Raw genomic sequence first — 25,142 nt, 5'->3', positions numbered from 1 at the left:
ATTTTCTTTTTTGTGACTTGATAGTTATGCTAGCAATGTTTATTAAATAACCGATTCTTGGGGTGCCTGGATAGTTCAGTCGTTAAGTGCCTGCCTTCGGCTCAGGTCGTGATCCCAGGGTCCTGGGATCGAGCCCCGCATTGGGCTCCCAACTCAGCAGGAAGCCTGCTTCTCTCTCTCTCCTCCTCCCCCTGCTTGTGTTCCCTCTCTCCCTATATCTGTCAATTAAATATTTAAAATAAATAAGTAAATAAATATTTTTAAATAACCCATTCTTACCTCCTTGAGTTGAAATAGCACTTTTGTGGCAGGCACACACACACATACACACACACACAGTTATGTATATGTACACATACACACATATGAAATACTTACTGAGATCTTTCTGAATTCTCTATTCTGTTCTACTAATCTATTTCTCTGCCATATTATATTGATTTTATTGTCATGTCTTTACTGTGCCCCCCCCCACTTTTTTCCCCCATACATTCCTGGTTCTTCTTGGGCATTTGCTCTTCCATAACAAGTTTAAGAATCCTATAAGTGTTTGCGGTGGACTAAGCACTGTCCACTCCTCACCCCACCCAATAAGTTCGTCCACCACCTAATCCCTGGAAACAGTGAATGTTACTGTATTTGGCAAAAGGGACCCTGCAGATGTGATTAAGGTAATGATTTTTTGAGATGGGGAGATGATCCTGAATTATCCCGTGCGTCCAAGGTCACCCCAACGATCCTTATAAGAGAGATACAGGCGCAGGCAGAGTTGGAAGAGAAGGCGGTAAGATGACAGATTGGAGCGGTGTGAAGCACACCGGAGGAGGCACGACAAGCCCGGGAACACAGGTGGCCCCAGGACCGTGAACAAAGCAAGAAAATGGATTCGCTCTTCAAAGCTGCCAGGTAGAACCCGGCCTGCCCACACCTTGATTTCAGCCCTGGGAGGCTGATTGTGCACTGCTGACCTCCAGAACTGTGAAAGAATAATTGTGTTGTTGTAAGCCACTAAGTTTGTGCTAATTTGTTAGAGCAGGGTTAGGAAAGGAAAAGTGTTACAATTGAAATAAATTAAGTCTTTATACGAATTGGTGAAAACTGACATTTCCGTGGTATTAGTTTCGCCACTCAAGAACATAATTTCTCTTTTCATTTGTTCAGACCTGTTTTATTTTCTTTGATAAAATTGTAGGTAATATAAAAATTAAAAATATTAAAAATAAAAAGGATATTCTCATTGAGGATTTGCTTCTTTCTAAATCTATTCTGAAATAGTTCATATTTTGCTGTTGTAAATGAAACTTTTTTGTTTCTCCTATGTATTAATGTTAGGATATGCAAAAGTGCACAGATTTTTAAAAATAGTAATAACCAAATTATCTTATTACCTATACTTGAGTCTCTTGGGTTTTATTGTTGTTGTTCTATGTCTTTTTTTATTTGTATCTTTTTTTTGGGGGGGGAATACAATCCTATCATTAGCAAGACCAAATATTAGGCCAGTTATTTAATTTAATTATGTTAACGAGTTTCGGATCTCTTCCAAGTCAGTGTCTAGTCATAATGATAGGATAGGGAACATCCCTGTGTGTAGTTTAATTAAAATGGGTTTAGCCTTTTGTAGTTTAGGATCCTGTCTGCCAGTTTGGTAAATAGCCTTTATTATTAAATCATTTCTTTAATTCTTATTTTATTCAGTAGGAAGGACTGCAACTTATTAAATACATTTTAAGCACCTAAAGATATGATCATCTGGTTTTCCTCCTCAAAGGACTGATGTAATAGATTGTGTTGCTAGACTTCCTGGTACAGAAACGCCCTTGACTTCATGGAAGAAGTCATGGTCTGCTTTTTAAAATTCTTTTCCTTTTTGACACGTGACTGGTTCTATTTGCTAATATTTTATTTAGATTTCTTGAATCTACATTTGTGAACTTGTCTGTAATTTTTAGCTTTGGCTTACCTCCATCAGCTTTGATTCAGTTTATTTTGACTTTATAAAATCAATTGGAAGCTCTTCATCCTTTTCTATGGCTTCAAGTAGCCATAAAAGTACTCTCAGTCCTTTAAAGGTTAGATAAAATTCAGCTAGAAATTCATATCTGGTGAATTTTCAAACATTTGTATTTCTCTCCTTTCCCACTGAACTTTCAATGCCTTAATTTTTTTTTTTGTTTTTTTTTTTTAAGATTTTATTTGGGAGAGAAAGAGCAAGAGAGAGTACACCATTTGGGGCAAGAAGCAGAGGGAGAGGGAGAAGCAGACTTTCCCCTGAGCAGGGAGCCCTAAACAGGCCTCCATCCAGGGACCCTGGGATCATGACCTGAGCTGAAGGGAGATGCTTAACCAACTGAGCCACCCAGGTGCCCCTAGATCTTATCTTCAGAATTTAAGACTTTTATTGGGAAGAGCCTAAATGTGTGACTTTTCTCACAGGACCCCATTTCCCTAATGACTAATGATGTTGAATGTCTCTCCATGTGGGCATTGATCACCTCTCTTCTTTGTAGATTGGTTTTTCTAGTTAGGTTATTTGCCTTTTTGATTATTGCATTTTTTGTTGCTTGATTGAATGTATGGCTTCCTAACATTTTCTTATGATGATTATCAAAGGAATACATTCTTTATCTTTTATCGGGAGTTGGAAAAGTACTTTATGACATTGATGTAGTATGGCAATCTGATATTTAGGGCTGACCTAGTTTAAGAAATTAATTCTCAGAGGTCTAAATTACATTTTGAAGGACTTGCTCTAGAAGGCTTTCTTAGCATTGACTGTAAAGAAATCAGGGTAGGAGTAGTCTAGTTAAGGATCTGTTACTCTAATGTAGGTGGAAGGTGAAGGTATTGGGACCATGATGATGATACTGAATAGCATTGTAAGTGATCAGGTAGAATGAAAAGAATTTGCCCCTGGAATGAAAGTAGGAAGGAGAGAAAGAGAGGAGTCAGGAAAACTCTTAAGTTTTTTGTCCTGAGAAGAATGGAATCATTTACTGAGTTTAAGATGACTGCAGGAGAAACTGTTTGAGGATGAAAATTAAGAGTTGTTTTTTTTACACGTCAAATATGAAATTTATTTTAGATATCCCAATGGGGATATTGAGTAAGAAGTTGGCTCTCCTTGCTGGAATTCAGAGGGAAAATATTGGCAGGAGAGAAAAATTGGGGACTCATATCAGATAGATAGCATTTAAAATCATGATCCCACAAGAAAATGTGGTATATACACATATGATGGAATATTATCCAGCTTTGAGAAAAGAAATCCTGCCGTTTGAGACAACATGGTAAATCTAGAGAGCATTACAATAAGTAACAGAGAAAGACATATTACATGGTATTTCTTATATGTGGAAGAAAGCAAGGAAGAAAAAAAATTATAACTCTTAAAAACAAAGTACAAAAGTAGTTGCCAGAGGCTGGGGGTGTGGGGAAACAGGAAGAGGTTAATAAAAGGATAGAAACTTCCAGTGATCAGATGAATATGATCCAAGGATCTAATGTGTGGACAGGGTGACCGTAGTTGATAACACTGTATTATGTAATTGAAATCTGAAGTTTGCTGAGAGAGTAGTACTTAAGCATTCTCACCAAAAAAAGAAAAAAAAAAAAGTAAAGTTGGATGACAGATGTGTTAACTCTACAGGGAGAAATCCTTTCATGATGTATACATATAGCAATCTGTGAGGTCCACCTTAAATATCTTACACTGTACAGTTCTCTTTGTCAATTATATCTTAAAACTTGGTTGGGGGAAGGTCTTGATACCATATGAGATTACCAAAGGAACGAGTGTTGAATAGAGAGAAAGAGATCTGAGGTTGGAGAAGGAGGGTCCAAGAGCAAAAGTGTCTGAGAGGACACGGGTGATACAGGAGAACAGGCAAGAGCCAGTGACGACCTAACACCAGATTATCAGGGCACTGCGTGGCTCAATCGGTTAGACATCCAACTCTTGATTTTGGCTCAGGTCTTGATCTCAGGGTCCTGTTCAAAAATTACATTATTTCACCCTAGAGAGTGCTCTGTATCCTAGACTCAAATATAAGTGCTCTTACTATTTCTATATTCAAGATACTGTCTTTCCCTAGAGCAGTGCTGTCTCCCTGGATAGGAGTTCTGTGTGTTCACATTTATGCTCCTCTCTCTGCGTGTTGGTCCCCTCAGAGGACTTGTACTTTTTTTTTTTAATTGGCTCTTGGGGTGGAGATCTAGCAGTTTCCGTACTTTACCGGGAGGCACTTGCAGAAAACTTCCCTCTGTTCACCTGCTGTATCAAGGCAGGCAGGTGCCAGACCCGTTCTTTCCCTTTGATCTTCTTAAATTTGCTCAGACTCGACAGTGGGGACATCCCAGCCCATCCACTGCATGGCTCTCCAACATCTTAGGTCTCAGGAAGAACTGGCACGGTCATGTAGTCAAGGTTAACTATCTGGCCAAGCTCTTGTTGGGATCCTCTTTTCTCTGACCCTCACCTAGTGCTCTGGCCCTGTTATCCACCCATGCGGGTAGAGGACCTCTATGTAGGTCTCTTCCTTCTCCCGACCAACCCCTATGAGTGCCAGGGCCTTGTGTGCACCCAATATCCTATAGGCTCCAGCAGCCATATTATTCAGAAAGATCAGGAAGCGGAGAGCTAGCCAATATTGCAAATGGGAGATCTTTCATTCCTTCTGAGAGGTACTTGGCTGGTCTCCTCACTTCATGCGTTTGGTAGACATTTGTTGATTGTTCACCATGTACTCAACACTGTACCAGTTTCTCAAAGTATGTGCAGCAGAATGTGAGCTGGGCGGCCTACTCACAGGTATGTCCTGGAAAAGCTGCCTTTGTGGTTAGTTGGCTCAAAGAAGACTTAAAGAAGGGACCATGGGACCTGTCATACCATTTACAATACCCATGGAAACACTACCCCAGGATGCCACCTTTCAGAGAGATCTGTGTTTTCTGATGGTGAAAACTTTGCTTGAGATCTAGTTAACAGAACACATCACGAAACCATTGTTTCATGGAACTAACTTGGGGAACTATTACATTCTGGGGGTGAAACTCTATGAATGAGCATTTATGAAATCCATTTTCCAGTCCAGGGTCTTTGTTATGCATTTAATGTACATCAGCTCATTGTTTCTTCACGGCAGTCCTGAGAAGTGGATAGGTCCAGGAAACGGAAACTCCAAATAATGGCAGATTTGGGATTTGACCTTGCTCTGGGACCCTACCACTCACCTCTTCCCCAAGCTATTAAATATCGCACAAAGGATGTTAGAAATCATTTTAAGTATGGCTTATGGTTGTGTGTGAACCATTTCAGGAATCTACTCCAGTAAGAGCAAACCATTTCTAGATTGCTACAGGATCACAGTCTTTTTTTTTTTTTTTTTAACTGTTTCTTTTCGTAGAATTTAAAAGAGACATTCAGTGCGCCTGGGTGGCTCAGTGGGTTAAGCCTCTGCCTTCAGCTCAGGTCATGATCTCAGGGTCTTGGGATTGAGCCCTGCATCGGGCTTTCTGCTTAGCAGGGAGCCTGCTTCTCCCTTCCTCTACCTGCCTCTCTGCCTATTTGTGACCTCTCTCTGTCAAATAAATAAATAAAACACTTAAAAGAGACATTCAAAAGGTATTGGAGGGGTACCTGCCTGACTCAGTCAGTAGAGCAAGTGACACTTGATCTTGGGGTTGTGAGTTCGAGCCCCACATTGGGGTAGAGTTTACTTAATTAAAAAAAGGAGTGGGGGGAATGCCTGGCTGGCTGAGTTGGTAGAATATGGGATTCTTGATCTTGGGGTTGAAAGTTCAAGCCCCACGTTGGGTGTAGAGGTTTTTTTTAAAAAAGGTTAACTTTTAAGTAAACAACAACAGTAAACAATCCAAAAGATGTTGGAGTTCTTCTTTCCGAATCAAGCCTAAACAATATGTATCTAGTAGTGCTAGCTGCTATAACAAATATAGACAAAAATGGTAAACAAGGACTCAAACACTATAAAAGTTCATTTCTCAGTCCATGATGGGGTTTCTGGTGGTCAGGGGGAGTTTCTGCTCCATACAGGCTTGTAGGACTTAGTCAAATGAGAGCTCTGCCATTTTCAATGTATTGTTTCTACAGGGGCACCTGGGTGGCGCAGTCGGTTAAGCGTTTGCTTTCGGCTCAGGTCATCATCTCAGGTTCTGGGATCGAGCCCTGCCTCGGGCTCCCTGTTCCCTGGGGAGTCTGCTTCTCCATCTGCCTCTGCTTCCATCTTCGTGAATAAATAAAATACAATAAATTTTTTTTTAAATTTATTTTTAAATGGTGACACAGGGTACTGCCACTTTGGTAAGCCTAAAAGGGGAAGAACACGGAGGACTGTCCATGGGCAGGGCGGAGATTGCCTCTCCTGTAAGCCCTACTGCTAGAATTCAGTTCGGGGGGGCACAGCTCACTGCAAAGGTATCCAGGAAATGTCACCCGGCTGTGTGCTCAGGAAGAAAAGGAATCCAACTTTGCTGAACACCAACCGCTGAAAGAGACACATACCAAAGCTTTCCATGAGCTTCTTTTTAGGAACCACTTATAAAAATTGCCTGAATGACAATGATTTGAAAACATGGGAAAGTGCTGGGGCGGCTGGGTGGTTCAGTCGGTTGAACAACAGACTCTTGATTTTGTCTCAGGTAATGAACTCAGGTTGGCGGGATCAAGCTGCAGGTCAGGCCCCATGTGTAGTGCACAGTCTTTTTGTCCCCTTCCTTCTGCTCCTCTCCCCACTCTCAAATAAATATTAAATATGAAAAAAAATGGGAAAGTGCTGTCAAATCAATATCAGGTATTTGCTGAATACATAAACCGTGCAATGTACCGTGCTAAGTGTTTTATATCCATAATCCCATTTAGTCCTCTCCTAATCCCCAAGACAAGGGAGCGTATGGACTCTCTTTGGTACAGCAGGAAACTCAAAAGTCACAGGGTGGCAGAAGCCGGATGTAGAACTTGGTCAGTCAAGTTCAAAGCCTGTGTGTGACCTCTTTGCTACACTCAGAAAACATGGTGTGCTAGAATCGCAGCCACTTAAAAAGGAGGCACAAAAAAGACCCAGAAGTAGCACACAAAATGCACAATAGGCATTGTGTCTGTGTGGTGCAATTTTTGTTTTCCTCTCTTTTCCAAAACTGTGCCTAAAGAAGCTTTATCTTCATTCAAACTTTTTGACTAAGAGGACTTTTTTCTTTAAATGAAAGGAGACCAATTTTTCCCAATTACAAAGTGGTAGGTACAAAAACAAATAAGAAAAACCACGCTCTCAATAGTAATAAGAAGGAGGTCCTTTCCTTTTCCTGGAACTTGCTTTTGTCCAACCTCTCTGGGACGCATCTGTGGTTATGGACCAAGAAAACCTTTCTTGTTGTCTTCTTTGAAACAGGTGTGGCTTTACCTTGTTCTCTGAGTAGCTTACTGCAAAGAGCATTTTATTTACTCAGAAAGGGACCATTGTGGGAATCCTACTACTTAATATTTTTCCCATCCCCACTGCAATGCATCTCTCTTGATGTAATATCTTTTTCCTTTCTCTTCTGTTACTGTTCTTCTTAACACTGACAACTAATATTGTCTAAAGCAAATTTTATTCTGAGCAATCTCAGACTTACAGAAACTGCAAGAATGGTACAAAGCATTTTTGTCCCTTGAGCAATTTGATAGTAAGTTGACTAGATGACATGGTCCATGGTCCCTGCCCTGCCTAGGACCGTGAGTATTTTCAGAACAAGGATATACTTTTACAAAAGCACAATACACCCATTTAGATCTTCAGGTCATTTTTACACCACAACCAATTATCTACTCCCCAGACCCTATCTGGGTTTTACCAACTGCCCAGTGTGTCCATCCCAGCAAAGGTCCACCAGAACCCCTGGTTGCATTTTGTTGGCAAACACTTTAGTCTCCCTGACCAGCAACAATTAGCCTTCTCTGTATTTGGCTTTGACTTTGATGTCTTTGCAGATTATAGTCCTGTTATTTACAGGCATCGTTTGGGTTTGTCTGATACAAGGTTTACCTTAAGTCTCCTTGGCAGGAATTTCTCGAGGGATGCTTTCTCAGGCATCCTGTCGGGAGCACACAACTACCGTCTTCCCTGTGACTGACGACGCTCACTTTGATCACTTGATGGTCATGTCCGTCACCTTTTCCAACAGGAAGTTACTCTTGGCCCTGCTGTAGTGAATACCTATTTCGTGGGGGGAGATTCTATGGAACTATCCCCTTCTTGTTACACTTGCAATTTATCCGTATCTTGACATTGCTAAGGGCTCATGGTCTCATATTTTACTCAAGAAGTTATAATCCATCATCATGGCAACTTATTTTGACATTGAAGTTTGCTTCTTTGTCCTTTTGATAGGTCTATCACTTCCTTGCCTACGGGCCCCAAGTCCAATCTGTAAGTTTCCTGCTTCAGCCCTGCAATCAGCCGTTTCCCCCAGGGTAGAGAACAGGATTGAGAATATGAAACATAGATTGTGTTGATCGCTATTAGAGGCCCTTTTAGCAGACAGAATTGTGGGATATATGGGAGTATACAGCTACACACAAAGTTATATAGGTATATACATATGTGTATACATGTGTGTACACACATTTTCATCTGTACTTAGTTTTGGGTCTATCTCTCTAGGTCTCTATGTTGAAAACTCTAAGCCTACCCTCCAACACCCAGTTCCCATCCAACACCACCCAGTTTTCGCTTTTTTCCACATTTCATTTGTGACTACTGGTTTCAACAGTAAGAAATTTGACTCCCAATATCCTTGAATCTCGTTTGCTCTGTCCCGCAGTATAAAACCAGTGTCTGGTCACAGCCACTGCTCCCCGTGGCTCTGAGTATGTCCTCCTCCTCACCCTACCCTTGTTCTGACTTTGCAACATCCCCATGGAAAGCTGTTCTCACCCCCTTTAGACTCTGCTCCCAATCCCCTCATCCCACTAGGGTATGGATTCCCTACACGGGACCCATGTGGAGCTAGCTGCCCTCCGTGTCTCCCCAGACAAGGGACCCCCCGCTGTGGCAATACCATCCTCACCCAGCTGGGACCCCGAGTATGCATGGCAGGTGCAGGGCACCCTCCTCAGCCGGACTCCCCACAGCCGAGCAGAATTTGCCACCCTAGAATATACCTCTGTGGCATTAGGATTATTTTATTTATTTATTTTTTTTTTAAAGGATTTTATTTGGCAAAGAGCAGGACAGAAAGCAAGAGAAAGCCCAAGCAGGGGAGCAGCAGAGGGAGAGGGAGAAGCATGCTTCCCATCAATCAGGGAGCCCGATGCAGGGCTCGATCCCAGGGCCCTGGGAACATGAGCTGAGCCTACGCAGAGGCTTAGCTGACTGAGCCACCCAGGTGCCCCTCAGGCTGGTTATTGCTAAGAAAGAACAGACACAGGAGAAGCTCTGAAAACTGAGTAGATAAGAGACATTTGTGTTTATAAGGGAAATCTCCATTTGTAAGTGTGGTCTTTCTCCGTGGACCCAGAAGAGGGGGAGACTAGATCTCTCGCTCATCAGTGGAGAAGATACTTAAATCTGCACAAAGACCTCACCCTTGTCTGCTGCCCCTCCGCACACCGGAATCAGGTGCTGGATGCTTACAGCCCTCCTCCATCACCATGACAGACCCGGAGTCCACTCTTAGACTTGATCGGAAGCACAGAAGCTCTTTCGGAGATAGTGTCTGGACACGGAGTTGAGGTCCGAGTGACCACGAGCTTCTGTGGGTAGGGACCAGACTAGAAGTCAGGAGGCCCATGTCTACTCCTGGCCTTGCACTTTGCTGGTGCTGGGAAGCCTGCTGTAGCTCCCGTAGGCTTTCGTAGAAAAGCAGGGATAAAGAAATAGAACGGTCAATAAATACAATGTCTAAGAGTCCCTTTCTCTGCAAACATTGTAATAGTTGTTGGGAAGATAAAGGGAAATAAAGCCTTCTGAAAGGTTTTGAAAAATATAAAGACCCAGGTAACGATGACATTTTATAAGAAAAATATTTGTCAAGAAATATTAATGTAAGTTTTTGGTAAGACAATCGTATCTCTTTTATGGCTTACAAAATTGATGTCACTAAAATATATCCCAGGGCACGGAGCTAGAAATGTGTGCTGGGGAGACAAAATGTGGGGTACCCCTGTGCAGGTGGGGGAGCACGGGCTGGACCTTGTGGCAAGCAGAGCCTGTAAGCTTATGGGATGAGCTTGGAAGAATTTCCAATTTAATTTAACAGGCATCTTTATTGACCATTTTATCATAAACTTAAAAAGAAAAACCCTATTTAAGTAATCTCTACACCCAGTGTGGGGCTTGATCTCACGACCCTGAGATTAAGAGTTGTGCGCTCTTCCAACTGAAGAGGCAGGTGCCCCAATTTTATGATGAACTTTAAGAGCAAGTCTTCCTTCAGTGATACCCCATCCCCAAATTAACTTCCCTTTGTTCATCACCTCTGTGGAAATTTCCTTTGTGTATTGACACCATTGGCAGTTCTAGAACTTCCTTTTTCATTTACTGTACAGGTATGTGCAATATCTAACTAAACCATCTCCTATTTCAACAAAAGCAGCCAACTAAGTGGGATCTTGACATCTGAAAATTCCTTGATTTTCCAGGCTTCCATTTATGCAAAAGTAATGACATTTTCCCATAGTTTATGAATGAAATCCTTCTTTGGCATTTTTGATAGTCTAATACATACTGAAATTGCTTCTCACTTATTCTTGGAGGCCACAGTAATGACATAAGAAGCACCACCAAACCAATAAAGGACGCTGAGGCCACCAGCCCTATATTTATTCCATATGAAGACGGGATTCTAATGTGGCTCAATGTTAGAGGGACTTAGGTTCATTTTTGAAAGATTCCAGAAAAGCCACAGAACGAAATTCATTACCTTTCAAAAGAATAAATGAGGTCAAAGGCTGGGAAAGGCAGAGTTAAGAAATCCCCACGCTAGAGAAAGCAAAAGGCAGCGCGAGTATTGCAAGGAAGTGGTCAGTGCTAGCAGACGGTGGGGCAATGAGGTTGAGCAGAGGTGGAAACTGACTCATGGCCCCTCTTCCATTTGGGTTTCTGCGGCCGAACGCCTTTGCAAAGTCCCCAGTTACTTCCGCCCTCCTGTCGTGACTGCAAGGGATTTCTCAGGGGGTCGTACCTGGGAGAAGCTATGCAGGTAACAGCTGGACTGATGAATGGGACAAGGAATAGGGTCCCCCCAGGGTGACCCAGAGGATCCATGTGTGTGCGTGTGCACGTGTGGTGGGGGTGAGGGGGTGGGAGGTGGGGGGCCATCGGTTTCACCTGCATTGGACATTTGAAGGTGAGGTCACCCTCCCGTTTCCTCACTGACCCATTGTCTCAGGAAACAATTACTGCACTCATAGGATTGGCAAATGATTTAAACCAAAGTACCAGACTCCCTTAATAAAGAGGTGTAGGGCAAATTAAAAAAAAAAAAACCCTTGAATTATAGAGATGAAAATTACTGGTTAGTACATGGTGGCTCGAATATCTATGTTTATCCTGATACTCTCAAGACCCCACAAAAATGACTATGAATGAATTATTTTAAAGCACAAATCTGCAAAGACTAAGAGCAGAGGAAACAGCTGGAAAAGGGAAGGTGGAAAGCCAGTGGATGAGTGGAAATGGGCGAACGAGCTCAAAGAAGCCCAGCCCAAGGTTGGAGGGCTGGGAATGGCCGCAGCCTTGGTCTTCTAACCCACAGGTGCGAGTGGGACACTCCCCTCAGGAGAAGCTGATCACCACGGAAGACCTAAGACCCTAGAACAGATCCCACAGCCTCTTCCCCGTGCCCCAGCATCTCACTTCCACACCCACAGAAGGTTCCTGAAAACTCCCGCCATGTTCTGGGGACAGGATGTGCCTCTCAGGCTGCCAGCCCCTAGCTCTTCCATTGGCGCGGGGGTGGGGGGGCATTCTGGACTGCGTGACCCACACAGACTCGGGTCCCGCGTGGCCCTGAACTTCAGGTGCCCTCCCGCCACCGTGGGCTGTTCTCTGTCCCTCCTGGCCTCACTTCTCCACCTCCACACCAGTTTCCTGAAAACTGACTATCTGGGGGAATCCTCTAACAATTCAGAAAGCAAAACCAATGCTTGGTTTTCTCAGTTGACAGTCTATATGGTGGCTCGTTTCTCGTGCCCTGCTTGTGCACAGAGGTCATAATGTGCTGTCAGAATAATACGAAATGCACAGAAAGGACACGTGCATGTCTGTGCTTGTTTCAATGGAGAGCTAAAAGCCCCGGCTGTGGGTCTCCAAGTTCCCACCTGGAGCTCTGAGCACCCAGTAGGCTCCACTCCTGGAATTGGGTGCTGGAGTACAGAGTTGAGATCCAGTCCCTACTGTCCAGGAGGCACAGGGTAAGGGAGAAGTCAGAGACGAGGGGGAAATGCTTGACTGGACGGGGTGAGAGAGTAGGGTAGAGTCTGCCCAGCAGGCGGACGAAGCTCACCAGGCTGGAGGAGGAGCAAGAGATAACATTTGCAGAGAGGGTCCGGCTGGCTGCAGCCGAAGGAACAGCATTCCCAACAGAAGGCACAGGGAAGGGGCCACATGCGGGACACGGAGGATCTCCTGAGCGGCTGCAGTGAAGGGGAAAGTGGCCAGTGGCCGGGAGGGAGGCTGGAGGGGCCCTGGGCCTGGCTTATCATGCCAAGGAAGCAAAAGGATCTCGAAAGAAGCTGGTACTTCATTGAAATGCCCCAGTGATTTCACGTAAAGAGGAAACACCTGATGGTCGCCGTATGCTTTTCCTTAGTGGCTGGATGCCTCCCCTCCCCCCACTCCCGTCTACCCATCTGTGGCAGGAATGAAAACGACTACCCCTGTTGTTTTTGTTTTTGTGTTTTTTTTTGAAAGGAAAACATGTGGCCCTGTGGGACCGGGTGCCGTGGGAAGATGCAGGGAACTACCTGGTCACACTGTGATGTGTGCCTTTAAGAGTCCCCCTCACCCCCAACAGCCCATCAAGACTGATACCCACTTTTATTTATTTTTTTAAGAAGATTTTATTTACTTGACAGAGATCACAAGTAGGCAGAGGCAGGCAGAGAGAGAGAAGCAGGCTCCCCGCCGAGCAGAGAGCCTGATGTGGGTTTCAATCCCAGGACCCTGAGACCATGACCTGAGCAGAAGGCAGAGGCTTTAACCCACTGAGCCACCCCGACACGCACTGATACCCACTTTTTGCACCTGTTGCTCAGTAGCAACACTGACCGAGCAGCTGAGCTGCTGTGCTCCTTCCTCCTCCCGGGACCTGTTCTCCCTGGGCACTGTCGGCAGTAGTGCTTGCTTTTTGCTCCACACCAACCCCAATGTCTGTTCGGATTTCTCTGAGGGAATTATCCCCTCTTTAAGAGAATGCAAAAATCCGGGTCCTGCCCTCCTTTACCGTTACTGTTACTTGTAAACCCTGAGCTGTGAGCTCATTGCTCCCCCCCCCCCCCCCCCGCCCGCCGTGGATTCCTCCCCCAAAGCTCCCGAGATAGGGGATAGTGCGGTCTTATTTTGCAGAAGATCCTAAGTTCTGGGGAAGGACAGAAAAACAGGACTTGCACCAAGGCCCAGCCAACTGCGAAGCTTCTGACTATAGAAAGTGGGGACTCTCCAGCCTGAACCCGCCCAGCTCCAGGACCCAGAGCCACAGAGAACCGGAGGAGAGGAAGTGAGCTCTTATATTCTGGCCGCGCTCAGCCCACTCCGCTCTCTTCACCTGCAGCCTTTTAAGCAGGACTTAACTTCTTGAACCTGATTTTGATCTGGCTTTGGAAACGCAGCTGTCTCCTGATGAAACCAGCCCCCTCTCCATCTGGTGGATTAACTTGCTTTTCATCTCCTCCTCCCTCCCTCGGCCCGCGGGTCAGCAGGCTACTTGATAGCACCTTGGGCCAGAGAATCAATGGATAAGAAAGGGAAAAGGAGGGAAACTTAGCTCAACTCTTGTTACCTGAGGCAGCCGCTGAAACCAATGCCCACAAAGGGGGTTTTGTATTTCCCATGAATTTAAAATGTCCTTGTCACTCATGCTACCGAATGTCCCGAGTTGGTGATCCAAAAGAGAATGCAATCATTGTGCAAGCCGGACAGTGTACAAGGAAATACTTCGGAGCACACGGTTTTGTGTTAAAACCTCAACCTCAAAGAGGTAACTACGCTGTCTCTTTGCTGCCCTGCCCTTGTCTTAGTTGTGGGTGGGGGAGAATGGAGCTTCTGAAAAGTCCAGGACCTTTAGAAGGTCCCAGTTAAGGTCACACACTACCCCCCACCCCTGCCATGGGTCTCAGTCATGCCCCTCCTCCTCTGTGGGCCCCCGAGTCAGGCCGCCCTTCTCTCTGTGAGTCCGAGTCACACCCTTTCTCTCTGTGGGTTTGAGTACTGTCTCCTCCCTCAGTGGATTCCAGTCATGCCCCCATCTCTCTGTGGAACCCAGTTGCACACCCACTTCCTCTGTAGACCCAAGTCACACCCCCACTCTCTCTGTTCGGCTTCCTCACTCCCTGCTCTAGCTGGTCCTTTCTGGATGCCTTTTCCAGTTCTTGTCAGGAAGCACATAAGCTTGGTTTTAAACTTGAGATCTCTGAATGTTAGAATGGTACTGATAAATTGTAAGCAGCGACTTGACCTTGAAAACTTGGCCATTGGGCTTAATCATGAAGCTTTGGAGGAGAAGGAAGCCATTCCCATCCGGGGAGTAAGAGGTGTCTTTTCAAAACTTCTTTCTTTTCTTTTTTTCTCTTTCTTGTCTTTTTCCTTTCTCTTCTTTTTTTTCTTTCTTTCTTTTTTTTTTTTTTTTTTACTGCTCCCCCACATAGGAGGAGGAGAGCCACTGTTGTATAAGAAAACATCGTATTAGCCCGCAAGCTAGTGGTATGCAGAGAAGCTTTGCTCCTGAACGGAGGGGCACTTCTGTGTTAGCTCTGGGGTAACTCTGAGGTTATTTCTGAGGTTGAAAGTGAAAGAAGAAGTTTCCTAATTCTGACCTGATTTCTTTGCTCAAATTATTATTCTTAGGAACTATGAAAGAGAATGTCAGAATTACATTTTCCATTCCCTTTTCTCCTCTTCTTAAAGATATTCTGGGGTGGGGGCGCCTGGGTGGCTCAGTGGTGAAAGCCTCTGCCTTCCGCTCAGGTCATGATCTCAGGGTCCTGGGATGGAGCCTCGAATCAGGCTCTCTGCTCAGCAGGGAGCCTGCCTCCTTCTCTCTCTCTCTCTCTGCTCTGCCTGCCTCTCTGCCTACTTGTGATCTGTCTGTCAAATAAATAAAAATTAAAAAAAAAAAAGATATTCTGGGGTGGGCAGAAGTTAAAATTATTTTTCTAATTTTTTTTTTTAAGGAGGCTCTGTGTCCCTCTTTTTGTTTTTAATTTAAAATAAACTAATTAACATACATCATTAGTTTCAGAGGTAGAGGTAAGTGATTGACCAGCTGCATAGAACACCCAGTGCTCATCCCATCACATGCCCTCCTTAATGCCCATCACCTGGTTACCCCATCTCCCCCCACCTCAATTCCCTCCAGAAACCCTCAGTTTCTTTCCCATAGTTCAGAGTCTCTCATGGTTTGTCTCTCTCTCTGTTTTGTTTCTTAAATTCTGCGTATGAGTGAAATCATATGATATTTGTTTTTCTCTGATTGACTTATCTCGCTTAGCATAATACCCTTTAGTTCCACCTATGTTGTTGCAAATGGTAGGATTTCATTATTTTTGATGGCAGGGTTATATATATGATATGTATATCATTCTTCTTTATTCTTTATTCATTCTTGATTCATTCATCTGTCAGTGGACATCTGGGCACTCTCCATAGTTTGGCTATTGTGGACATTGCTGCTATAAACATTGGGGTGTATGTGCCCCTTCGGATCACTACATTTGTATCTTTGGGGTAAATACCCAGTAGTTTGATTGCTGCAACTCTTGGAGGAACCTCCATACTGTTTTCCAGAACAGCTGCACCAGCTTGCATTTCTACCATCAGTGTAGGAGGGTTCCCCTTTCTCTGCATCCTCACCAGCATCTGTCATTTCCTGACTTGTTAATTTTAGCCATTCTGACTGGTATGAGGTGGTATCTCATTGTGGAAGGAAATAGTCAACAAAACCATAAACAACCTACATAATGGGAGAAGATATTTGCAAATGTTTACTAGATAAAACGCTAGTACCCAAAATCTATTAAGAACTTTTCAAACTCCACACCCAAGAAACAGATAAACCAATCAAGAAACAGGCAGAAGACATGAATAGACATTTCTCCAAAGAGGGCATCCAAATGGCCAACAAGACGCATGAAAAAAAGCTCCGCAGCACTCAGCATCAGACAAATACAAATCAAAACCCTCTGTCTTTTGATTATGAAAAATCTCAAACTGAAGTAGAGAATTGGCACTTTGGGCAAATTCAAAACTAACAAAAGCAAGGAAATAATGGAATTAAGTAGCAAAGGTGGAGGAAAAGACTCTTGCTTCTGAATTCTCAATAACAAGGATACCTCCCTTACATACTGATGTGTAAATTAGCAAGACTTTCAACTTTTTGAGGGCCTCTGCCTCTGGCCTGGCCCCTAGGATCTGCTTCTGTAGTTTCTTCCTTGGGATTCGGGAATATACAAAGGCCTTGGAGAGAAGGCAGGTGAGCTTGACATTTCAGTAAATCCTCATAAATAGGTTTTCAGAAAAGCCAGCAGGCCATGGGTTGCTAACATCCTGGTAGAGCTGGATGCAGACCCGTAGGAGGGATGACGGAGGGCCAGGCAGACCAGAGGAGACATTGCCACTTAACCCAGCCAGGGAGGAAAGTCAGCATCAGGGAGACAGAATCTTCAATGGTCTGGACTACACCAGAGCCAGAGCTTCTCAAAAGTCAATGCTCCCACAGACCACCTGGGGAGCTCGTGGAGATGCAGATTTTGAGTGAGCTGGGGGGGTGGGGGAGCTGCCAACCTGCACTGCTCCCCAGCTCACAGGCACAGCTGGCTTCAAGCTGCAGCCTCTGCCCACAAGGTTCTGAACTTCATCAGATGCTCTACTGTGACCTTGACATTCCTTTTTTTTTTTTTTTAAAGACTTTATTTATTTATTTATTTAAGAGAGAGAGAGAGTGAGGGGAAAAGCAGAGGGAGAGGGAGAGAGAATCTCAAGCAGACTCGATGCTGAGAGCAGAGCCTGATGAAGGGCTCAGTCTCACGACCTTGAGGTCATGACCTGAGCCGAAACCAAGAGTTAGTCGCTTAACCGACTGAGCCATCCACGCACCCCTTCAAATTCTTCCTAATTTAAACTTGAACCTGTGTTTTGTGAGTAGAGTCAGGTGATACGGGTAGCCAGCACAAGTGAGGAGGAGGTCCTGCAGGGCAGTGTGAGTGCGCCAGTCCCCCATCTCTTGCTGCCCTATTTGTGTAGGTATAATGATGCAGATGCCCAGGAGTACAAAATCCTGGTGGGAATTCTGCCCATCGCAAAGCAAGTACAGGGTAATGCTACGTCTGTGACTTAGGAAGGTTGATGGTGCTGGCAGCCTTAGAACCAGAATTTTCTGTGACTAGAGAAAGAAAGAAATGTAGCTCTAAGAGTCATGATGACTAAGAAACCCTAACATACTCTTTCTGTTACGTCTCTCTCTTAGCCAACCACCTATGCCCAAAGTGATGCCACGCAAGGAAAGAAAAAGTTCCTTTCCTTTCAGTTGTTCCTTCTTCCTCAAGAAGCAGAAGCTGGAGATCGTTGATAGACTATGCGCTCATTAAGAAGTAAAATACTAAGAATAGTTGAGTTGCTTTGTTCAGTGTTTGTTCGGGTGAAAACACAATGAGAATGCGTGTACAAGTTACAAAACACAGGTGGTGTAATTCTGATGATTCCACGTATGAATTAACTTGAAGTTTCCATTTAAAACTGGCATTACAGTATAAAAAAAAAATGAATGGGAAATCCATGCGAGTTAATTTAAAATCTAAATGTTTCTTTTCTTAGAATGACATTAAACAGCAAATCTAAAACATCACTAGTTGAGAGGCTGTGGGAGACATGAAAAAACTTCATCCTTTGGTACCTTCTGTGGTCCTTTTTAACTTATTCTGAATAAGGCACCCAGAGTTTTACTTTGTACTGGGCCATACAAATTATATAGCCAGACCAGCTCCTAGATGATGCTGATGTTCTTGGCATTTTGACATCATCTTGACAGACCACATTTTGAGAAGTGAGAGTCTATACTGAGGTTTTGAAGCCAGAAAGACTTGGTATCAATTCTTGACTCTACCACTTGCTAGCTGCTTTTGTGATCTTAGGTAATCCTTAAAGGAATGTGTAGAAGAAAGGCGAAACCTACCTTTATGGCTTATCGGTAATGACGGCCTAACTTGGTATGTGATATTTTTGCTCACATACAATAGTTTTCTTATCTGTACTATGTGGATCATAATTCCTTGCAGGCAGGAATTCAAAAGACAACCCCCTCCTTGAAACTCTTCTTGCCGGGGGCAGACCCTGGAGCAGACCCTGGAGAGGGGTCATCCCTCCTCTGCTATAGTTGGTGGTTGACCTTTTAGTCCCTCTGCTTGGCTATAAGCTCTTTGAGAACCGGGTCATGCCACGGCTCTGTCCTGAACCATGACCACACAGCCAACCTTAACCACGGGCAGTATCAATATTCTTATAACGCAGATGCTTAATATTGAATGAATACATCTTCTCTGCTTCAACCAAGCAAGGTGCCATCATTGAAGTACAACACGTTCCCTCCAGATTCCTGCCATCTGTCCCAATATTAAGAGTCTCCCTTCTTTTTTTCCTATTTAGATCATACCCTTCCAGGGGTAGCTATGTGAATTCTTACTTTGGGGCTCTAGAAGACTCTGACTCTGTCTTCCCATCAGCCTCTTGGTGACAATCTCCAGCGGCATTGACTTAGCTTCTCTTGTGAATGACTCTAGCCTTTTCAGGCTTTCCCACTACCCAACCAAGGGAGAGTCTGTGTATCTGAGAATTCCCCACGAAAATCCTGTACCTCATTCCGATTGGCTGTGTCCTAACCCAATCATAGTGGCTCAGGTCACGCTAGGGATTGGGGATCTTAAACCTGACATGACCTAAGCTACTCACTTTGACAAGAGGAAAGCCATTTCGTTGATCCATTTAGGGCACTTCCTTGCTGATGTGCCTTTAATCCTAGACAAATAAAACCCCGGGGGCAGATCAAACGGTTATTGGCAGACAACCTGAATGCTCTCCATCCTCCCTAGGATGGCTGTTAGTAAACATTTCCTCTTCTAGTGGCTAACTAGGCCCTTTGAGAGAATAGCTCAGTTCTCTCATTTTAAATATAAGGAAATGGGGCCCCATGGGGCATAAGGAAGGGCCCTGCTCAAGGTCACACATCTAGTTAGTGGCGAAGTTCGCACCAGACTGCACTTCTCCCAACACAGTTAGCTCTTAGTCATACACCCTATTGCCTTGTGGAGCCATTGGAGGTTGCCATATTTATATATTTTCTCTCCTTGTAGACACTGACTTTCCAGGGGCCGAATATGGTGTCCGCCTACACTGCAGCATTTAGTTCAGGATTATAATGAAACTTAGCCAAGGACTATAAAATATTAAGCAGCCTCGATAGTATTAGTGGAATAAGCAAAAATTGTTTTTTATCACCAAAGTGTCAAGCAAAAGTCAAATAATAAGTTAAACAATTCTTATTGGTAAGTTATGACTGCCTTGTAACCAGAGAACGTTTTGTTTTTCCTTTAAGTAAGAATGATACAGGAATTTAACTGACAAGTCCCAGACTTGGGAATAATTTCTGTATATCAGTTCTTTATAACAACTATATAACCTTTATTTTATGTAGGTACCCTCTATCGAGCTATATTTCCTCTTTAAGAAATTACCTGTATTAAAAAGAGAAAGGAACTTATAATTTTCAAAATGTATAGAACTTTTAACTATTGTCTAGTTTTATCTGTGAACTGAGAAATTAGGTTGAACCTGCTCCCAATTCTTGTTTCCACTTTTCCAAAATATTGCTGAAGTGAGATTCCTCTCCAGCAAATGGAGAAACAGAAGGAGCTCCACATCACAAAAAACATTAAAAAAAAAAAAAAGAAATTCCTAAAGAAGAGATCTTTGGCTACCGTCTGAGGCCCCTACTGCCTCTGGCAACCAGCACGCAGAATGTGCTAGAAATGGAAGCAGAATATCTGCGGGTTGGGGAAGGGCGCAGGGGGACGCTAGATGCTCTGACCCCTCACCCCCAGGGGCTGTCTGTACCCCCCCTGAGCCAAAGACATCCGTCTTCTCTTTCCAATGCCGCATTCCATGACTATTGTTGGGATCTTGGGGTGGGGGAAAGGCTCTGGGCAGGAGAAGGACTGGGGATCCCTCAAGCTGTGTTAGGTCTGAGGGCTCATGAGATGTCCCTCTGAGTAAGACAGAGGGGTCCCTGTGAGGAACAACCACCAGAGAAAACGGCAGGTGCGACCCTAATGCGCCACGTGGACAAGGACATCCCAGAAGAGCCCGCTTAGTGTCTGCTACACCAGGCGCTCCAGGCGTCGGCCGTGAGGTTGCCATGGCCCATGCACCTGCTCTTGTTGGCCTTTCTGTTGCCAAGGAGTTGAATGTCCTGCTTGCCAACAAGTGACTCTGAGGTGTTGCCACGTGGTAGCCTGACCTCAGGAGGCTGGGAAATGATGCCCCCCTTCTTTGTCTCCCAAATTTGGGGTCTAGCAGCCTCCACCTGCTGCTTACAGGGCCTCTGGCGAGTGGGTGGGAAGGAGCTCCTGCAGGAGGAGACAGTGGGAGAAGGGGTGGAGGGGACCACTGGGGACGCTGTCTCCACGGGAGGCCAAGCAGTCTCTTCCTGGCTGTGGGGGACAGAAAAAGCCTAAAGGGCTGTTGTAATTAGCCTTGGCAACGTGTCTTTGCTCTGACCCTCACCGCATGTCACCTGGACCTCTATCTTCCCAGTTTGGAACACTTGCCCGGAAGGGGTTGACCTGAGCTAGGACCCACTGTCTCTGGGGAAAGGGTGATTAATCTCTTCCCTTCCTTCCTGTATCTTTTTTCCCAGCCTGGCCTGTGTCAGCCAGGGTCCCTGTACCGTCAGGTACAACCTGCATTGGCAGAGCAGGGAGACCCATCTGGAAGAGACTATGGGAGAAAGCCTTGGGGTGAGTGATGGAAAACGGTGAAGTTGGGAACTTGGCGGCCATGGACTTGGCCTGGCACCTGGTCCCTTGCAGGGCTCCTGGCTGTAGCTGGTGTCCCTTCTGCAGCCACCTGAGGAAGTCCCCTGTTGAAGGTAGCTGCATGCATACTTTCCATCAAGCTTGCTGCAGAATGAGCAGGTCTTCCTGTGCCGTGGGAAGGTGCCATTCTTGCTGTGCCCTGGGACACCCCAACTCCCCTGCCAGGGTCCCCTGTAACTTCAGCTTCCTCATCTCTGGCCTCCACCAAGCACCCAGCCCATCACTTTCTTTTCTTCTTCCTCACCACAGGGTGTCTCTCTGCCACTGGATCTCGATTTCTTAACGGCCTGGTTCTCACCTCATGATGTGACATTTCCTTCCTAGCAACAGAGCTCGCTCAGATGCTAAATCCTATTACCCAACCAAACTTGGTCCCTGACCCAACCTCCTTACCTAACTTCATCTTCTCAGGTTCCTAATCTCTCACCTATTGAAAGAGCCATAGTTGTGTTTGTTAGCTAGCAAAGAGGGGTGGGGAAGGCAGCGGCCCGGCCTGGACCCCTTCCCATTATTGCCATGGGTTCCAGTTTGCTTCCCCAACCTAGAAAGCCTAGAAGATCTTGGTGTAGGATAAGGGAAGACCCAGCCTCTGGCCTTTGGGATGGAGGGGTTTGCCCAGGCCCTAGGACCAACCCACAAATCCCCACCCTGGGCTCATCATTCGAGGGCCCCTGAGTCTCCCTTGGAGCCAGGCTGGCTGGACTCTGGGACTCTGATTCCAAGCTCTGAGCAGGTCGACTTAGGTCCTAAGCTCCAAATCAGGGGCCCGCCTTCCGGGCTCCAGCACAAGTGGGTAACGAGAAAGCCACTGGAGCCTTCTGACAGAGGAACGCTGCCCTTTCTACTTGGAGGAATGGAGAGGAGCCGGCAGCGTGGCTTTCCCCGGCTCCCCCAGACTCCTCACTTGCCTGAGCTCTGAAATGATGGTTCTAGAAAAACAACAAGTGGGGAAGGTGGACAGCAAGTGAGCCTAGAGTCTGGGAGGACTCACTTCTGCTTTTATAATCAGGTCAATGACATTGTAATCCATCATTTCATTTGTCTTTCAACGTGCCTTGTGATTTTTCTGGAAAACTAGGCATAGTACAGTGGGTAGAGGAATGGAAGAAAATGGGTCTTCAGTGGGAGGTTTTTGTCAGAGACATAACACGCCTCTGGGACGGTGTTGGGTTGTGTTCGCTGTTTGATGTTCCTGTCCGCATCAGAGGCTAACCTTCCCTGGCGTCTTTGTTTGTGTCACCCCTGTGGTTTCGGGGGTCTCCCTAGAGACTTGTTAAATACCGTCTGAGACACATAGTTCTTTCTGTTGTATTCCCCTGTTACGCAGGAGCCCTACGGGTAGGATGGTGAGGTGTGGGCAAGGAGGCAGGGCTCTGCCATCCTATGATGAGGACCCTGTCTTTAGCGAGCCTGTGACCCTGGGGGGTGCCCCCCCGCCCCCCCACCCACTGTGTGTCTCCGCCTCACTGTATTTTCTCCCTTAGGTGAGACCAGAAGGCTGGCAGGGGAGGGCCTGGAGCTGGATATATTCTCTTTCAGGTCTGTTGGGCTCTGGTAAAACCGCAGGAAGTTAGGCTCTCTTGAGGGCAAATCTTGTAAAGAACAAAGTCTTCTGGGTGCCCCCTCCCCTCCCCTTGCTGGAAGCACTAGGGAACTTTTCTCTGATCTTTGCTGTCAATCTGATAGGGCTCCTGGAGACAAAACTCATGGCCGGGTGGGGGTCCCCCTCCCATGGCCCACCCCCCAGAATGTCTAACTCTCAGCCTCCTCCACACGGAGCCTCCAACAATTTGTCGGCCACGGTTTAGGGCTTCCTACTCTGGTGCTGCTTCCCCGCAGGCCTCTACTCCCAGGCTTCGGCTCCAGGAAAGCAGGATTCTCTGTATTTAGCTCTCTGTCCCCTCAGTTTCAGGGGTGGCCCTCGGTCCTATGACCTCCGTGCAATGGGATAGAAGAGTTGCTGGGGGGCTTTTTGGTTTTTGTTTATTTCTTGTGTGGTTAGGAAAGACAACATCCAAGCTCCTTCCATGCTGGCCTGGAAATTGGAAGCCTCCCCACCATCATTTAACTAGATTTTTCCAAAGCGAAGTTAAGAGGTACTGAGTTACCGTCCAGTGGAGGAGGCATGTGACTCCTCTGCTGGTGATTTTCTCACGTTCCCAAGGCTCATCAAAGGGGAGGTTGTGCACTAAAGCACCTCAGAGACTGGCCTTGGTCCCCCAGGAAGTCATTAGCGGATCCCAAATTTTGCTTCTTTCCGTAGTCACCATCAGACAGGATTTCCGTCCCCAGGGCTCCTACGAGACCTGTTCCAAGGGATGAGAGGGCGGCAACCAGGAGAGACGCCCGGGTCCTGCTCTGTTTCCAGCCCTGGCCTTTTCACCCCCTTCCCCACTCTTGCCCATATGGGAAAGTAGGAGGGTGGCCAAAAGCAGGAAAGCTCATTTGCTGAATAAAGATGGAGCGATCAGAGTGCCTGGGTGGCTCAGTGGGTTAAGCCTCTGCCTTTGGCTCAGGTCATGATCTCAGGGTCCTGGGATCGAGTCCTGCATCCGGCTCTCTGCTCAGCAGGGAACCTGCTTCCCCTCTCTCTCTGCCTGCCTCTCTGCCTACTTGCGATCTCTCTCTGACAAGTAAATAAATAAAATCTTAAAAAAAAAAAAAAAAAGATGGAGCGATCAGGACGTACTTGACTACAAAATGTTGTCAAATGTGTTGTGGATGCACCCGAGGTCTACAGCGTGGTATCAATCCAGACTCTGTCCTCCGTCTTATACAGACTCTGCAGGGAGCGGTGGCATTGAACACAAAGGCAGTGGGGCTCCCCAGGGTAACACACACAAGCCTTCCCCCACCCCCACACCCATGCCTGTTTTAGGGGCACGCTATGCATGAATGTGCTGAGACCTTGCTGGTGGAGACCCGCACAGAGTCCCTAGTGCCCTCAGATCACCCCCTGGAGTCAGGTGCTGTGTGCGGGGCTCCTGTTCCTGGAGGCCCCCCCATCATGGAAGGCTGGAGTTCCCCAGTTGCACCAAATCTCCAGGTTTTGGCCAAGGTCCTCTGGTAGAGGAGGGAGTTCTAGCCTTTGAGGACTTTCCATTATCCCTGGAACCCCAAAGCAGAACCAGCTTGTTTTCTTCTGGCCAGAGGAACAGGTTTGGGTTTCTTTAGGAACACTAAGGGGCATTTTAGGGACTTGAGGCAGCTGCCTCGCCGCAGTTCCTGTGAGCATTGGACTCTGTTCCTTCCTTCCCCTGGAAGGAGGGTGCTGACTGTCATGCAGTGTAGGGTGTGTGGCTGCTCTAGCCTGTGGAGGAGAGCGTGGTCTGTCAGCGACAGTGATTTCCCTCCGTGATTCTTGCTAGAACCCCTTACGCAGCTGCCCGTCATTTGCTCGTGCTTGTCGCAGGGTAATTTACTAAGCAACTTACTGTGGTTTCCTACTTCCTGCCAGGAAAGACTTCCAAAAGGAAGAAAAGGCAATTTCACCCTCTTTTCCAGAAAATTCGGTGCTACTGCTCTTTAGGGCGGTTTATTCGTTATCTGTTGCTGTATATTGAATTATTCCACATCTCAGCTTCTCAAAACAAGTGACACTTATTCTCTCACAGTTTCACTAGGTCAGGAGTCAGCTGCCTCGCTGGCTTAGGGTCCCTCCCAAGGCTGAACCTAAGGTTTGGCCAGGGTTATGGAGTCATCTCAAGGCGGATCTCAGGGAAGATCGATCTCTCTGCTTACAGACTCAGTCATGCAGCATTTGGCAAGCCTCGGGTCCTTTCTGGCTGCGGTCCTAGCTATCGGTTCCTTGCTACACAGGATCCTCTATGGGGTCTCTCACAGAATG

The sequence above is a fragment of the Mustela putorius genome, unplaced genomic scaffold (genome assembly GCF_011764305.1).
Source record: "Mustela putorius furo isolate JIRA1106 unplaced genomic scaffold, ASM1176430v1.1 tig00000854_pilon_pilon_pilon, whole genome shotgun sequence".
NCBI lineage: Eukaryota > Metazoa > Chordata > Mammalia > Carnivora > Mustelidae > Mustela > Mustela putorius.
The sequence above is the reverse complement of the archived record's forward strand: the minus strand, read 5'-3'. Positions refer to the sequence as shown.